Genomic DNA, 17400 nt, shown 5'->3' on the forward strand with positions numbered 1-17400 from the left:
GAGGATTGGCCTTGTACATTAATTTTGTGGAGAACTTTATGAGGATGATAGTAGGAAATGCCTCAACTTCTTCTTGAAAGCAGCAGGAGATTGAATTTTGCGCAAGGTAAGGGGCAATTTGTTCCAGAGGCGGACAGCGGCAACTGAGAAGGTGTTTGCAAAAGTTTTTGTTTTGTGAGTGGGCACAGTTAGACCTCGTGTTTCGATTATGATGGCATGACAGGTTTTTAATCTCTGAAGCAAGGTACTGGGGTGCTTGCGCGACGAGGAATCGGTGGAGTAGACATAGTGTGGTAGTCACGCAATTTGTCCGGCCGCAGCCACCCTAGCTCGGAGTATGAAGCACTAACATGATCATATCGGCGAATGTTGCAGGTGTAACGCACACAGGCATTCATGGTTAGCTCTAGCCGTCTTTTGTTTTCACTACTCATGCCTTGTTGAATCACGTCACAATAGTGGAGGTTCGGTAGAACGAGTGCTTGCACGAGCTGGCGTTTCAAGTCGTGTGGAAACATGTTCCGAAAGTTTTTGAGAGCATAGAGACAAGCAGACGTCTTTCGGCACACTGCGACTGTATTCTCCGCCCAGTTGAGATGCTCATCCAAAGTTACACCCAAGTTCTTCACTGTTTTCTGATATGGTATTGGAGTACCGTCGAGCAGAATAGGAGGTAGCCGTTCGCGGAAATCTGAACTTATTAATTTCTGATGGGCTATTAAGATTACTTGCGTCTTTTTTGCATTTAGTTTAAGCCCCAGGTTTTTCGCCCATGTCACTACTGAAGACAGATCATCATTCATCTGAGCGATTGCAGTGTTTACATCTTCAGGTCTGACGCTTAGGTAGAGCTGGAGGTCGTCGGCATAGAAATGATATTTACAGGAGGACAGAACCGACGAAATATCGTTGACATATAAAGAAAACAAACGTGGTCCTAAGACTGATCCTTGTGGGAAACTAAAGAAACCATTTTGAACAGAATGGTTTCACGAGAATGGGGAGCGTTCTGAACCACAGGCGCTGCTGCTCGAAGAAGAGGAGGTGGTCTACCACGATCAATCGCCGTAGCAGATGACCGCCACATCTTTTTTCAATCCGAGCGCATCCTTCTTGGTCTTCCACTCTTATTATTCCCTATTTGCTTTTGTACATGTTGTATATTACTCTATATCCCTATAGCTTACCCCTATTTTCCGTAGAGTTTCTAACATCTTCCACCATTTTCCACTGTCAAACGCTTTTTCCAGGTCGACAAATCCTCTGAACTTCTCTTGATTTTTCTTTAGTTTTGCTCCCATTATCAGCCACATCAGAATTGCCTCTCTGGTTCAAATGGCTCTAAGCACTATTGGACTTAACATCTGAGGTCATCAGTCCCCTAGACTTAGAAGTACTTAAACTTAACTAACGTAAGGACATCACACATATCCATACCCGGGGCAGGATTCGAACCTACGACCGTAGCAGTAGCGCGGTTCCGGACTGAAGTTCCTAGAAGCGCTCGACCAGAGCGGCCGCCGCCTCTCTGGTGACTTTATCTTTCCTAAAGCCAAACAAAGATCGTCACCTAACACATTCTCAATTTTCTTTTCCATTCTTCTGTATATTATTCTTGTTGGCAACAATGATGTGTGAGCTGTTAAGCTGATACTGCGATAATTCTCGCACTTTTCAGCTCTTGCTGTCTTCGGAATTGTGTGGGTGATATTTTTCCGAAAGTCAGATGATTAGAAATTTTGATGGGATGTTATCTATCCCTTCTGCCTTATTTATTCTTAAGCTTCGAAAGCTCTTTTAAATTCTGTTTCTAATACTGGATCCCCAATATCTTCTAAATCGACTCTTGTTTCTTCTTCTAACACCTCAAGCAAATCTCCTCCCCCATAGTGGCCTTCAGTGTACTCTGTCCACCTGTCGTTCTCTCCTCAGCTTTTAACAGTGGAATTCCCATTGCACTCTTACTGTTACAAACCTTGCTTTTAATTTCACAGCTGGCCGGAGTGGCCGGGCGGTTCTGGGCGCTACAGTCTGGAACCGAGCGACCGCTACGTTCGCAGGTTCGAATCCTGCCTCAGTTAGTTAGGTTTAATTAGTTCTAAGTTGTAGGCGACTGATGACCTCAGAATTTAAGTCGCATGGTGCTCAGAGCCATTTAATTTCACAGAGGATTGTTTTGATTTTCCTGAATACTGAGTCAGTCCTTCCACAATCATTTCTTTTTCGAATTCTTCTCATTCTTCAAGCAACCATTTCGCCTCTGCTTCACTGCACTTGCTGTTTATTTCATTCCTCAGTGACGTGTATTTTACACTCCTGAATTTCGACGAACACTCTTGTACTTCCTTTTTTCATCGACCAACTGAAGTCTACATGTCTGTCTACGTGACTAGTCTGCTATTCACAATCAAGTGCTTGGCAGAGGGTTCAATGAACCACCTCCAAGCTGTCACGCTACCGTTCCACTCTCGAACGGCGCGCGGGAAAAACGAGTACTTAAATTTTTCTGTGCGAGCCCTGATTTCTGTTGTTTTACTGTGAGATCATTTCTCTCTATGTGAGTGGGTGTCAACAGAATGTTTTGACAGTCGGAGGAGAAAACTGGTGATTGACCTTTTCATGAGAAGATCCCGTAGCAACGAAAAACGCCTTTGGTTTAATAATTGCCACTCCAGTTCACGTATCACGTCCGTGGCACTATCTCGTCTATTTCACGATAATACGAAACGAGCTGCCCTTCTTTGTACTTTTTCGATGTCATGCGTCAGTCCCACCTGATGCGGATCCCACACCGCACAGCAATACTCCAGAATAGGACGGACAAGCGTTGTGTAAGCAGTCTCTTTAGCAGATCTGTTACACATTTTAAGTGTTCTCCCAATGAATCGCAGTCTTTGTGTTGCTCTACCCACGACACTATCTATGTGATGGTTCCAGTTTAGGATATTTGTAATTGCGATCCCTAAGTATTTAGTTGAATTTACAGCCTTCAGGTTTGTGTGACTTCTCGCGTAATCGAAACTTACCGGATTCATTTTAGTATTTACGTGAATTACTTCCAACATTTCTTTATTCCGGGACTATTCCTACTTTTCGCACCGTACAAATATCGTATCTAAATTATTTTGCAATTCGTTTTGCTCATCTGATGACTTTACAAGACGGGTATCTGCAAACAATCTAAGAGGGCTACTCAGATTGTCTCCTATCTCGTTAACATAGAGCATGAACGATAGAAGGCCTGTAACACTTCCTTGGGGAACGCCGGATATTACGTCTGTTTTATTAGCTGACTTTCCGTCTCTTACTACGAACTGTGACCTTTCTGACAGGAAATCACAAATCCAGTCGCACAACTGAGGCGATATTCCATAGGCACGCAGTTTGGTTAGAAGACTTGGGAGGAACGGTGTCGAAAGCCTTCTGGAAATCTAAAAATATGGAATCAATTTGACATCCCCTGTCGATAGTACTCATTACTTCATGAGTATAAAGAGCTGGTTGTGTTTCACAAGAACGATATTTTCCGAATCCGTGCTGACTATGTGTCAATAAATCGTTTTCTACGAGGTAATTCATAATTTTCGAATACAATACATGTTTCACAACCCTACTGTAAATAGACGTGGGTGATATGGGTCTGAAATTAAGCGGATTACCCCTATTTCCCTTTTCGGGTATTGTTGTGACTTGAGCAGTTTTCCAGTCTTTAGGTGCGGATCTTTCTGTGAGAGTGTGGTTGTATATAATTGCTAAATATGGAACTATTGTATCAGCATACTCTGAAACGAACCAGACTGGTATACCATCTGGACCGGAGGCCTTGCCTTTATTAACTGGTTTAAGCTGCTTTGCTACACCGAGCATATCTGCTTCTATGTTTCTCATCTTGACTGTTGTTCTTGTTTGGGATTCAGGAATATTTACTTCGTCTTCTTTGGTGAAGGAGTTTTGGAAAACAGTGTTTAATAACTGTGCTTTAGTGGCACTGTCATCAGTGACTTCACCGTTGTTATCGCGCAGTGAAGGTATTGATTGCGTCTTGGCACTGGTATGACCAGAATCTCTTTGGGTTTTCTGCCAGATTCTGAGATAAAGTTTCGTTGTGGGAATTATTATAAGCACCTAGCATAGAAGCAAGCGCTATCTTTCGAACTTCTGCAAAACTTGGGGATTTTGCGCTCTTTCAAATTTGGTATGCTTTTTTCGTTGCTTCTGCAACAGCGATTTGACACGTTTTGGGGACCATGGGGGATCAGTACCATTACTTATTATTTTATGTGGTATATATCTTTCTCTTTGAAATCGTTCATCTTTTCTACTCTTACATGATGAGTACGGAAGGAGTGAAGACTGTCTTTTAGAAAGATTTTAAGAGCATTTCTATCAGCTTTTTTAAATAGACGTACTTCGTGTTTCTTTTTGATGGCTGAGGGTGTTTCGGTATTCAGCCTAGCAGCAACTGCCTTGTGGTCGCAAATCCCTGTAACAGTCATGATACTCCCTATTTGTCCAGGATTATTTGTTGCAGAGAGGTCAAGTATGCTTTCACAACCATTTACGCTTCGAGTGGGCACATGAACTAATGGTTCAAAATAATTTTCTGAAAAAGTATTCAGTACAATTTCGGAAGACGTTTTATGCCTGTTACCGGCTTTAAACGTGTAGTTTTTGCAGCTTATCGAGGGTAGATTGAAGTCACCACCGACTATAGTTGTGTAACTGGGGTACCTATTTGAAATGAGACTCAAGTTTTCAGCAACTATATCTTCTGAGTCAGGGATCGGTAAAACGATCCAATTAATAGTTGAGTCCGATTGTCAAGTATAACCTCTACCCATATTATTTCGCAGGAACAATTTAGTTTAATTTCGCTACAAGGTAAACTACTTCTGACAGCAATAAATAGTCCTCCACCAACTGTATTTAGTCTATCCCTTCTGAGCACTGTTAGGTATTTGAAAAAAAAATCGGCTGAAGTTATTTCTGGCTTTAACCAGCTCTCTGTACTTAGAACTATTCAGTGCTTTCTACTGTAATTCTAATTGTTCCCATGGTTTCTTCACAGTTAGTTTATTTGTACCTATGTTTAGCTTTCCAACTTCTATGATTGCTCTTTTCAGAGATACGCATTCCTCCTCATGTGTACTGCCTACTGAGCTATTCCTTATTGCAGTTGGAGAAATTCAAAGGTATCTCTTCATATCTTAGCACTCCCGTATCCCAATTCTTTGCGTTACCTTCAGCCTATTCATCATCGCTACTACATTGTGATCTGAATCTATATTTGCCCCTGGGTACACATTATAATACAGTGTTTGATTTCGGAATGTCTCTATGACCATAATGAAATCTAACTAAAGACTTTCCGTATCTCCTGGCCTTTTCCAACTAACCCCATCCTCTTCTGATTTTTGAACAGAGTATTCATTATTGCTAGCTGAAATTTATTGCAGAACTCAGACTTTTTCCTCTTCCTAGTACCAGCCACATATTCTCCAGTTACCCTTTCTTCTACTCCTTGTCCTACAGTCACATTCTACTCCCCCACGACTATTACATTTTCATCTCACTTTACTTAGTGAATTACCCGTTCAATATCCTTATATATATTTTCTCTATCGTTGTTGGTTTTCTGTCGGTTCTGATGAGAACAAATCTGTCACTGAACTGTTCGCAGTAACACACTCCCTGCCCTACTTTTCTACTGATTACGAATCCTACTCCCGTTATAGCATTTTCTGCTGCTGTTGGTATTCCCCTATAGTCATCTGACCAGACATCCTTATCTTCTTTCCATCTCACTTCACTGACGCCCACTATATCTAGACTGAGCCTTTGCATTTCCCTTTTCAGATTTTCCAGCTTCCCTACCACGTTTGAGCTTCTGACGTTTCACGCCGCGACTCGTAGAAAGTTATCATTTCGTTGGTTATTCAATCTTTTTCTCATGGTAACCTCCCCCTTGGCAGTCCCCTCCTGGTGATCCGCAAGGGAGAGAGGGAGGCTATTCCGAAATCTATTTCCAATTGAGAGATCACCATGACACTTTTCCAATTACAGGCCACAGAGTGCCCCGAATGTCCGCTCCTCCGCCCCGTTCGACAAGGCCGTTGGTAGAATGAGGGTGACTGCTTATGCCGGATATCTTCGGCCGCCAGTGCTGATTATTAATCGAAATTTAAGCAGTGACGGGTTTCCAACTCAGGAATAAGAACGTTTTGATTGGTAATCAAAGACGCCACACCAGTACCACAGGTACATGGGCGTAATCGTCTCCAAGTCTTTGAGCACTGTACACTCAAAAGTCAACATTATTGTGACCCAGAATTCCTTCACGTTCCCGGTGGTGCTCTCGACCTGACATCATTTTTGTGTTCGACCTCTCCGAACAGCACAGGTGGAGGAGCTTTTGCAAGGATACGATATTCGGCTACTGGACTGACCTGCCCGTTACTCCGGCTCAACTTGTAACGCCGGAAATGCATATCCTCCTATTTTCATCTATTGTACTATAATTTGTTTTCCTTATTTTTGTTACCTGAATATATGACATTTCTGTGTCTTTACATATTTTAATTGTTTTACTATATATATATATATATATATATATATATATATATGCATTTATGTCGATGTATAATTGGTTTGTTTCGTAAATATTATTTGTATTTCTACGCTGTCTCTTCCCTAGGGAAAACTGCTATCGAACGATTACATCGATAGGTCGTGTGAAGAATCAAAGTGTGTAGGATCTTTGGTAGTGTTAACTCTGCCGCGTGGAGCGCGGGCAGAGCAGTGGGAGTCTGGCTGGGGTAGTGCAGTGGAGCAGGTGTGTTGCGTGACGCTCCCGCGAGTTGCCGCGCTTTCGGGGTTTAGCAGCCTGTAATTGCGCTCGACTTGCGATGATAGTTTCTGACATGGTGTCGCGGACGGGAAGCATTAGCTGGCGCACATCAAGAGCCAGTTTCGCCTGGTGACCGTGTCGAGAAGAAGGCGCGCCAACATCCAGCTTCTGCAACAGCGACGGCCGACAATGAGTGACTGTCGCCACCTCCTCGATCGACGGCTACAAACCTTCAATCAACCAACATGGAGGACTAAAAGCACGTAAAGGTTCAGAACTGTATGGCAGACCTCAGCTTTTCAAATTGTTCCGTTTGCCTCGCAAAATTACAGCAACTTAGCATGAACCTTTGTTGGTCATTGTCCCAATTGCATTGCCAAGCAGGGTCCCTTCCTTTTCCGAAATGAACTCGAGTGTCGTTGAAATTCAAACGCCAGCATAATTCCATTTCACTGCTTTAATTTCAAAGTTCACTTTAAGTATTCATAGCTGGCTACAATAGTTAGATTACACAAGCACAAATTAAGAGTGCGAGTTTTGTTACCATATTTTAGCTTACCTGTGACTGCAGCTCAGCTTGGTACGTACTAAATTTTACTATTGTTAATTGTCCAGAATCATTTAACTCAAGTTCGAAGTTAAATCTCCTATTTCTAAATTACGTAGATTCAAGTAGCTTTGAAATGATTGATGAGGTAGCCCAAGAATAACTGTATTTTACTGAATTTCGATATGCTTCAGAAACAAAGTTCACTATTAACTTCAGTCACTAAATTAGCTTTCGATTTTCCTGTTTTATTAATCCTTTTGCTAAATTCAGTCAGAGTGTAGCGAAATTTATAACTTCTGACAAACTTTCAGTTTTCACACTGCACGTGTCAACCTTCAGTTGCCACGCCTCTAGTGCTAATTATATGTGTAATAATCTTTCTTTCTCAGTTACTATAGTAATTGTCCTTAGGACTTTCGACCGTAATTTCCCCCAAATCTCAAATATCTAATTACCGCTAGTTGATTGTTAACGTAACGGCCGCACATTTACTTTCTTTATTAACTTTACCCCTTTTCCAAAATTAATTTCCACCAGTTTCATTTGCATTTTTCCTTTCATTTAGATGTAACCCTTTCCTCCCTCTTTACCGACAGATTAACTTCGGTGACGATTGCTTTTCCCAAATTCCCATTAGGTACACGCGGTTTAATTTTTCACTGTCATTAAGGTCGATAAGTGAGGGGGAGGTTACACGTGGCGACCTGGTGAAAGGACAATCTTCAAATTTGAGGTTGTTCTGGACACGAACTTTGCATTGTGCAAATCTCGTAACAAAGTACTGGTTACGAAATGGTCGATACGTCAGCGAGAATATTAGTGTGAGGAATCCTAATTAGATTTGAGATTTGGCATTTATATTGAAAATTATTAAAATGAGTGAAGGCAACAATTACCAAAATTTGGTAGGCTTGGATAAGGAACAATCGGTCGAACAGTGGCAAACGCGCACCGCGGTACCCATTGTTCAGGGACAGGCGGCTAGCATGAAAGACGCGACCGCCGAAACGCAACAAAGAGCAGAAATGGAATTCCACACATTAGAAAATGTTTCGGAGTCGGAAGTGAAAATCAAATGTGAATCCCTTGATGGCGAATACGGGGGGACAATTAAAGAGGAAGCCGCTACGGAAGTAAAACCGGTAGTTTCCGGGAATTTGACTGATTTATTGAATGTTTTGACTAACGAAATCAAGAGTCAATCGGCCAAGCAAGAAGCTGAGTCTGAAAAAAATTGAATGAAAGCTAGACAGTCACAACAAAGCTATTAATGTTGTTAACAACAATGTTGGAGTTGTTAACACAAAAGTTGATAAAATAAAAGAAGATATTGTTGTGATTAATACCGAAATCGGTAATCTTAAACAGGAAATGATAGGCGGAAATTGCGAGCATAAATACTCGTTTTTATTCCGAAATTAGCAGAATCGAGAAAAGTGTAGGAGAATCAGTTGCTCCGATCATCGAGAATAAGGTGACGGAACAAATTCAATTAGTGAAAAAAGAGGATCAAAAGAAGGTGGAAACTTTAAAGGCTTTAGTATCCGAAGTAGATACCAAAGTGACGAAGCAGGCTAATACCTGCGAAGAGAAAAAAAGGGAAGTAGAAACGCTTGCGACAACCACTTGCCAAGTAATTACGAGAGTGTCGGAATTAGAAAAGAAACTTGACGAAAAACAGAGCTATGTGCCAATCTATGCACATAGTTCGGAATTGTTGACGAAAGAGGAGCGGTTCGACCCCTTGAAAAAAGGCGGTATACACGCGACGGATTTCATTAAAAATTGTGAAAGGGTTTTACCCAGATCATGGACTAATGAGAGAAAAATTAATGCGGTTATTGATGTGTGTGCTGGTGATGCCAAGCGTTGGGGCTTAAACCTCAACATTACGAACCGGACTTTTGACGAATTTAAAAATTTGTTTCTGGCTGAATACTGGTCAGAGCAAAAACAGCAAAGTGTCTGGCGCGAATTTGTCGTATCGAGGCCTTTCGATGCGAATTCTCGCGGTTCGATGAAGGAGTTTTGTGAGGGCTGGATCCGCAAGTTGGATAATTTGCGTGATCGCCGCACGGAATCCGAAATAGTCTGGGAACTCTACAAAAAGCTTCCAGATGATACAAAACGCTACGTAGGAAGCAAGACAGTTGTCTTGTGACAGCCAGAGCGAGAGCACCAGCAGCAGCGAGTACTGTTTGTATAAAGCGTTTATTTTGCATTTTGTTTACGACCTTCCACTAAGGAAGGGATTCTATTAGTGTTTATCTGCTCTGCATAGTAACTAACAGTTCTTGATAAAACTTTACGTAGTTTTCGTGTTAGATTTCTTAGTGTTTTCTTGATCGATTAGAACAGAAAGCGCCCTAAAACCGTCTTTTGTTTGTTTCGCGGCCGTTAGCCACTAGTCACTTGAATCAGCAGTTGTCTTGTGACAGCCAGAGCGAGAGCACCAGCAGCAGCGAGTACTGTTTGTATAAAGCGTTTATTTTGCATTTTGTTTACGACCTTCCACTAAGGAAGGGATTCTATTTGTGTTTATCTGCTCTGCATAGAAACTAACAGTTCTTGATCGTTAGGAGAGAAATTTATTTTGTACTTATTTGCTGCGCTTAGCTTTTAAATAGTTTTTCTGGGAAAACCTAGCGTAGTTTTCACGTCTCGTATTTCAGTGAGTGTTTCTTGATTATCAGGGTAGCTCATCAGAAGATTATCTTGGGAATTTGTCACCGTATAGAGTAGGGTAAACATAGTCATGTGTAGGGACTGTGGTTGTTGTGAGCGGACGCAAGGAGAATTGGTCACTCTTCGGGGGCAGGTGGAGGCTTTGTCTGTTAGGCTCATCGAGCTCGAGGCGCAGGCGTCGGCTCGTAGTGGCGTTGGGGCAACTGTGGTGAGACCTATGCCTACTTCGGTGGCCTTGGAATCACATGGAACCCCTGATGTCGCTGCGTCTTCCGGCAGTGAGCATCTTACCGGTCAGCCATCACTCCAGGGTGAATGGCGGACAGTGGTGGGCTCGCGCGTGCCTGGCCGAAAGGCGAAGGTGGGATCTGGCCGCGTGGCAGCTGCCTTACCCCTTTCCAACAGGTACGGGGTGCTTCCTAGTGGTGGTGACTACGTTTCCGAGCCACCACAGGATGCCTCGCCTGTTGGGCCAGTGGCCGATTCTCCGGCAAGGTCCCGACAGTCACAGAGGGCGGGCCTATTAGTTATAGGGAGCTCCAACGTTAGGCGGGTTATGGAGCCCCTCAGGAAAATAGCGGGTAGGTCGGGGAAGAATGCCAGTGTGCACTCGGTGTGCTTGCCGGGGGGTCTCGTCCGTAATGTGGAGGAGGCCCTTCCGGCAGCTATTGAACGCACTGGGTGTGACCGGCTGCAGATAGTAGCACATGTCGGAACGAATGACGCCTGCCGCTTGGGTTCTGAGGCCATCCTTGGTTCCTTCCGGCGGCTGGCTGATTTGGTGAAGACAACCAGCATCGCACGCGGAGTGCAAGCTGAGCTTAATATCTGCAGCATAGTGCCCAGAGTCGATCGCGGTCCTCTGGTTTGGAGCCGTGTGGAGGGTCTAAACCAGAGGCTCAGACGACTCTGCGACTATAATGGTTGCAAATTCATCGACCTCCGTTATTGGGTGGAGAACTGTAGGGCCCCCCTAGACAGGTCAGGCGTGCACTACACACCGGAAGCAGCTATTAGGGTAGCAGAGTACGTGTGGCGTGCACACGGGGGTTTTTTAGGTTAGAGGGACCCCCCCCCCCCCCCCTTGGGCGAAACGACAAAATACCTGATGGCTTACCAGAGAGAACATCAGCATCGTTGATAAAGAACGTCCGTCCTCAGAGACCAAAAACAGGAAAAGTTAACGTAATATTGGTAAACTGCAGGAGTATCCAGGGCAAGGTTCATGAATTAGTATCGCTTATTGAAGGAAATAGTGCGCATATAGTATTAGGAACGGAAAGTTGGTTAAAACCGGAAGTGAACAGTAACGAAATCCTAGACACAGAATGGAATATATACCGCAAGGATAGGATAAACGCCAATGGTGGAGGAGTATTTATAGCAGTAAAGAATTCAATAATATCCAGTGAAGTTATTAGCGAATACGAATGTGAAATAATCTTGGTTAAGTTAAGTATCAAAGGTGGGTCAGATATGATAGTCGGATGCTTCTATAGACCACCTGCATCAGCAACCGTAGTAGTTGAGCGCCTCAGAGAGAACCTGCAGAACGTCGTGAAGAAGTTTCGTGATCATACTATTGTAATAGGGGGAGACTTCAATCTACCAGGTATAGAATGGGATAGTCACACAATCAGAACTGGAGCCAGGGACAGAGACTCTTGTGACATTATCCTGACTGCCTTGTCCGAGAATTACTTCGAGCAGATAGTTAGAGAACCAACTCGTGAAGCTAACGTTTTAGACCTCATAGCAACAAATAGACCGGAACTTTTCGACTCCGTGAATGTAGAAGAGGGTATCAGTGATCATAAGTCAGTGGTTGCATCAATGACTACAAGTGTAATAAGAAATGCCAAGAAAGGAAGGAAAATATATTTGCTTAACAAGAGTGATAGGGCACAAATCGCAGAATATCTGAGTGACCACCATCAAACGTTCATTTCTGAGGAAGAGGATGTGGAACAAAAATGGAAAAAATTCAGAAACATCGTCCAGTACGCCTTAGATAAGTTCGTACCGACTAAGGTCCAAAGCGAGGGGAAAGATCCACCGTGGTATAACAATCATGTACGAAAGGTACTACGGAAACAAAGAAAGCTTCATCATAGGTTTAAGAGTAGTCGAATCATAGCTGATAAGGAAAAGCTGAACGAAGCGAAAAAGAGCGTAAAGAGAGCAATGAGAGAAGCATTCAACGAATTCGAACATAAAACATTGGCAAACAATCTAAACAAGAACCCTAAAAAGTTTTGGTCATATGTAAAATCGGTAAGCGGATCTAAATCCCCTATTCAGTCACTCGTTGACCACGATGGCACCGAAACAGAGGACGACCGAAGAAAGGCAGAAATACTGAATTCAGTGTTCCGAAACTGTTTCACTGCGGAAAATCGTAACACGGTCCCTGATTTCAGCCGTCGCACGGACGCCAAAATGGAAAATATTGAAATAAACGATATCGGAATTGAAAAACAACTGCTATCACTTAGTAGCGGAAAAGCATCCGGACCAGACGAGATACCCGTAAGATTCTACAGTGATTATGCTAAAGAACTTGCCCCCTTTCTATCAGCAATTTATCGTAGATCTCTGGAAGAACGTAAAGTACCTAGCGACTGGAAGAAAGCGCAGGTCGTTCCCATTTTCAAGAAGGGTCATAAATCAGATGCGAATAATTATAGGCCTATTTCGCTTACGTCAATCTGTTGTAGAATAATGGAACATGTTTTATGTTCTCGTATTATGACGTCCTTAGATAATACAAATCTCCTTCATCATAACCAACATGGATTCCGCAAACAGAGATCATGTGAAACTCAGCTCGCCCTATTTGTCCAAGAAATTCAGTGCCGTAGACACTGGCGAGCAGATTGATGCCGTATTCCTGGACTTCAGGAAGGCATTTGATACGGTTCCGCACTTACGTTTAGTGAAAAAAATACGAGCTTACGGAATATCGGAGCAGGTTTGTGATTGGATTCAGGATTTCCTAGAAGAAAGAACACAACATGTCATTCTTAACGGTTCAAAATCTGCAGATGTAGAGGTAATTTCGGGAGTACCGCAAGGAAGCGTGATAGGACCTTTATTGTTTACAATATACATAAATGACTTAGTTGACAACATCGGTAGCTCCGTGAGGCTATTTGCAGATGACACGGTTGTCTACAAGAAAGTAGCAACATCAGAAGACTCGTACGTACTCCAGGAAGACCTGCAGAGGATTAATGAATGGTGCGACAGCTGGCAGCTTTCCCTAAACGTAGATAAATGTAATATAATGCGCATACATAGGGGCAGAAATCCATTCCAGTACGATTATGCCATAGGTGGTAAATTATTGGAAGCGGTAACGACCGTAAAATACTTAGGAGTTACTATCCGGAGCGATCTGAAGTGGAATGATCACATAAAACAAATAGTGGGAAAAGCAGGCGCCAGGTTGAGATTCATAGGAAGAATTCTAAGAAAATGTGACTCATCGACGAAAGAAGTAGCTTACAAAACGCTTGTTCGTCCGATTCTTGAGTATTGCTCATCAGTATGCGACCCTTACCAGGTTGGATTAATAGAAGAGATAGACATGATCCAGCGAAAAGCAGCGCGATTCGTCATGGGGACATTTAGTCAGCGCGAGAGCGTTACGGAGATGCTGAACAAGCTCCAGTGGCGGACACTTCAAGAAAGGCGTTACGCAATACGGGGAGGTTTATTATCGAAATTACGAGAGAGCACATTCCGGGAAGAGATGGGCAACATATTACTACCGCCCACATATATCTCGCGTAATGATCACAACGAAAAGATCCGAGAAATTAGAGCAAATACGGAGACTTACAAGCAGTCGTTCTTCCCACGCCCAATTCGTGAATGGAACAGGGAATGGGGGATCAGATAGTGGTACAATAAGTACCCTCCGCCACACACCGTAAGGTGGCTCGCGGAGTATAGATGTAGATGTAGATGTAGACAATAAATGATTTCCTGGAAAGAGTGGAGGACGAGGACAATTGACGCAATAATCGCGACAGTGGTAGAGGCCGTGGTAACAACAACGGGTACCACAGCAACCACAACAACGATAACCATGGGAGTAATGCATACCGCAACCGTGGCAGCAATAACAATAATGGTTCGGATCGTAATAACAATCGGTACAATGCAAATAATAACAGGAATGACGGAAACCAGTATCATACTAACGTGATACGGGCTTCACAGAATAGTAATAACGCCAGAGGGTGTGATCTGCCGCCTCAGCAGCATCCGGGGACCGTATCTGCTGGGACGAGACAGGGAAACCATTAGCCGCGCCGGTGAGGGGCCGACCGGGCGTGGAGAAATTTTGGCGGCCCAATAACAGGAGAAAACCCAGGTGTCGTCGTTATGAAAATTCCGTGTGGAATAATCAACGGCGGGAGAGTGTGCCAGTGTTAGGAGAAAGGAGTGCGCCCACAAGTAGTAGATCAGCTGTATACACGGCAGTAGGAAGTACATTCACTGTCAGTGAGAACAATTTAAGTAGTGTTCCGGAAATCGATTATAAAGTGGCAGCTGTAATACTCACAGCGGAACTGGAGATTGAGTTTAAGAATGATTCGCAAGTGTTGAGAGAAGATCAGATGTCGGATAAAACTGAAACTTCCCCTTTGAATAATTTTACACGACTGTCCTTAAACTGACACACAATATTTTTTTAGCGCAACGCAATCTGACTTTCAACACACAATATTTTGTTAGCGCAACGCAATCTGACTTTCAAAATTCTCTACAAGAGAATGGCCCTGACTAACATTAAACTATCTCTTTCACAAATCACTTACCTCACAAAAATCTTCGCTGCTCAAGCTACTGCAATACAGCGAGCGCCACTACTGCCAGCTAAATAAAAGATTCGAACTATGGAAGGCACTAACTACTCATAGGGATAGTTAGCAAATAAAAGATATTAATAGAGAACCAACAATGTATTTACCTTGATATCATGACAAATTACAAAACTCCGCCATCTCTCTCCCCACATCCACCACTGCTGGCGGCTCACCTCCAACTGCCCAGCGCTACGCGCTGTTCACAGCCAGCTGCCTAACACTACAATGGTTGAGTATTACAACAATGCAAAGCAGCCACAGACTGCACACGGCACAGCCGGTGATTTTCATACTGAGGTGGCGTTATCAATAAAAAAACCTAAACAGCCTACTTACAAAACGTCCGTCATCGAGCGAGGGGATGCAGAGGGGGATGAGGTCTGGTTAAGGCAGTTCGGTCGCTTATACGACGAACTAAGAGATTATAGGGGCCTGTATGGGAGAAGTGTTTATGGGGAGCGCGGGCAGGATTTGCCGCGTTTCGTCCCACAGGAAGATGGTATTTGTGAAGTGATAGAAAGTTCTGGCCCTAACCGGCAGACTTTACCGAAAGTTATAGTGGTAGAAGTAGCCGACCCATCCGACGCAAAACTCCAGTTTAAACATTGCGAAAGTATTGAGGAGAAAGATTGCGAAAATTTTAGTGATAGCCGGACACGATTGGTAGAAAAGCACATAGATTACAGCGTGTATGAGGTTAGAGCTGACATTATACGGTCAGACGATAGCAGTGTGGGTTGCGTAGATCTAGCGGAAGTAATTGCAGAAACTACTGGGCACATTCCTCCAGGTAGATTGGCGGATGAGATCAATCTAGCCAAAGAGGAATCAACGAAGGTGACAATTAGTGAAATGATAGTAAAGCAACACTCACTAGGTGACGAGTTACAGGAAAAGGTTTCGGTATTGGAGGCGAAGCTACAGACTAAGCCTCAGGACAAACGTGTTGAAATTAAAACTGTATGTGAACAGAGGCTGAAAAGGCCGCCAGATAAGCCGGATTTAGGATCAAAGCCGGATGGATTTTTCTGGAATGACCTGGATATAGACGAGGATTTACTGTGGGAAAATAAAGAAACAGTCGAGGACAAGTGTAGGCAGATAGTAGTGTCTGTTAATATGCACGACCTACAACTAAACGTGTTGATTGACACCGGTGCAGAACTGAGTGCTGTATCTGGGAAAATATTTGAGTTACTGAAAGATAGACCTGGCATCGTAGTTTTGCCAGTAACAGGAGTGAAAATTATCGGTGCTACTGGGAAGGCCAGTAAACCGGTCACAAAACAGATTTTTGTCCACTTCGAGATATGTGGGGCACGATTTGAACAAGAGTTTGTCGTCGTGCCAGACTTGACTACGGAAGTAATTATCGGGTTAGATTGGCTATTAAAGTACCGTGCAGTGATTAATTGCGAAAGCAAAACTTTGACATGTACGTCACAAGATAAAACAATAGTAGTTAGTTATGACGAGGCAGGAGACGGTGTGCATAGGCAATACCAGCCTATACACATTGTTAACTGGCCGGATGCTATTGACGTAGGTATGAATTTGAACTACTGTAATGTGAGGAATCTCGGCATTGATAATAGTGTAGAAAGTGAATTGGAAAGTATTGTAGACGGTGTGTCAAACGTAACACACGAGCAAAGACGAGGCCTGTATGAAGTAATAATGAAGAATAAGAGTGTGTTTTCAGACAAACCGGGACTTGTGGAAGGATATAACTGCAAGTTGCATGTGATTCTGCACGAACCAATCTTCGTGAGACCGTATGCTATACCGCTGTCCAAAAAGGAAGCAGTGCAACGGGAGATAGATAAGATGATCGAATGGGGGGTGATTGAAAGAAGTACGAGTCCATATAATAACGGTTTGGTCATTGTAGCAAAACGGGATGGTAGTGTGCGTATTGTGATTGACGCACGCACGTTGAATAGTGTCGTTCAACGTGAAACAGACAGACCAGAGAGTATGGAGGACATATTGCAACGTTTTCATGACGTTAAATTCATGACTAGCCTCGATCTGACGGCTAGTTACTGGCAAATAGAACCCGAAGAAGAATCTAGGCCATACACCGCCTTCTTGTTTGCGGGCAGGTGTTATCAGTATAGAGTACTGCCGTTTGGACTTAATATATCTGTGTCCGTATTCATCAGGGCCCTAGATAAAGTGCTAGGACCGGCTTTGAGTTCAAGATTAACTGTATATGTTGACGACCTATTGTTGGCCAATGCCACTTGGCATGACCATTGTGACCTGTTAGATAAAGTTTTTAGAGCATTGCGCCGTGGCGGAATGACTCTAAAGCTAAAGAAATGCGAATTTGTGAAGCAGGAACTGAAATTTTTAGGGCATGTAATTACCACTGCTGGTATTACAAAGGACCCAGAGAAACTAGAGGCAATAAGGAATTGTCCTCCACCCAAGTCTAG

The sequence above is a fragment of the Schistocerca nitens genome, chromosome 1 (genome assembly GCF_023898315.1).
Source record: "Schistocerca nitens isolate TAMUIC-IGC-003100 chromosome 1, iqSchNite1.1, whole genome shotgun sequence".
Lineage (NCBI taxonomy): Eukaryota > Metazoa > Arthropoda > Insecta > Orthoptera > Acrididae > Schistocerca > Schistocerca nitens.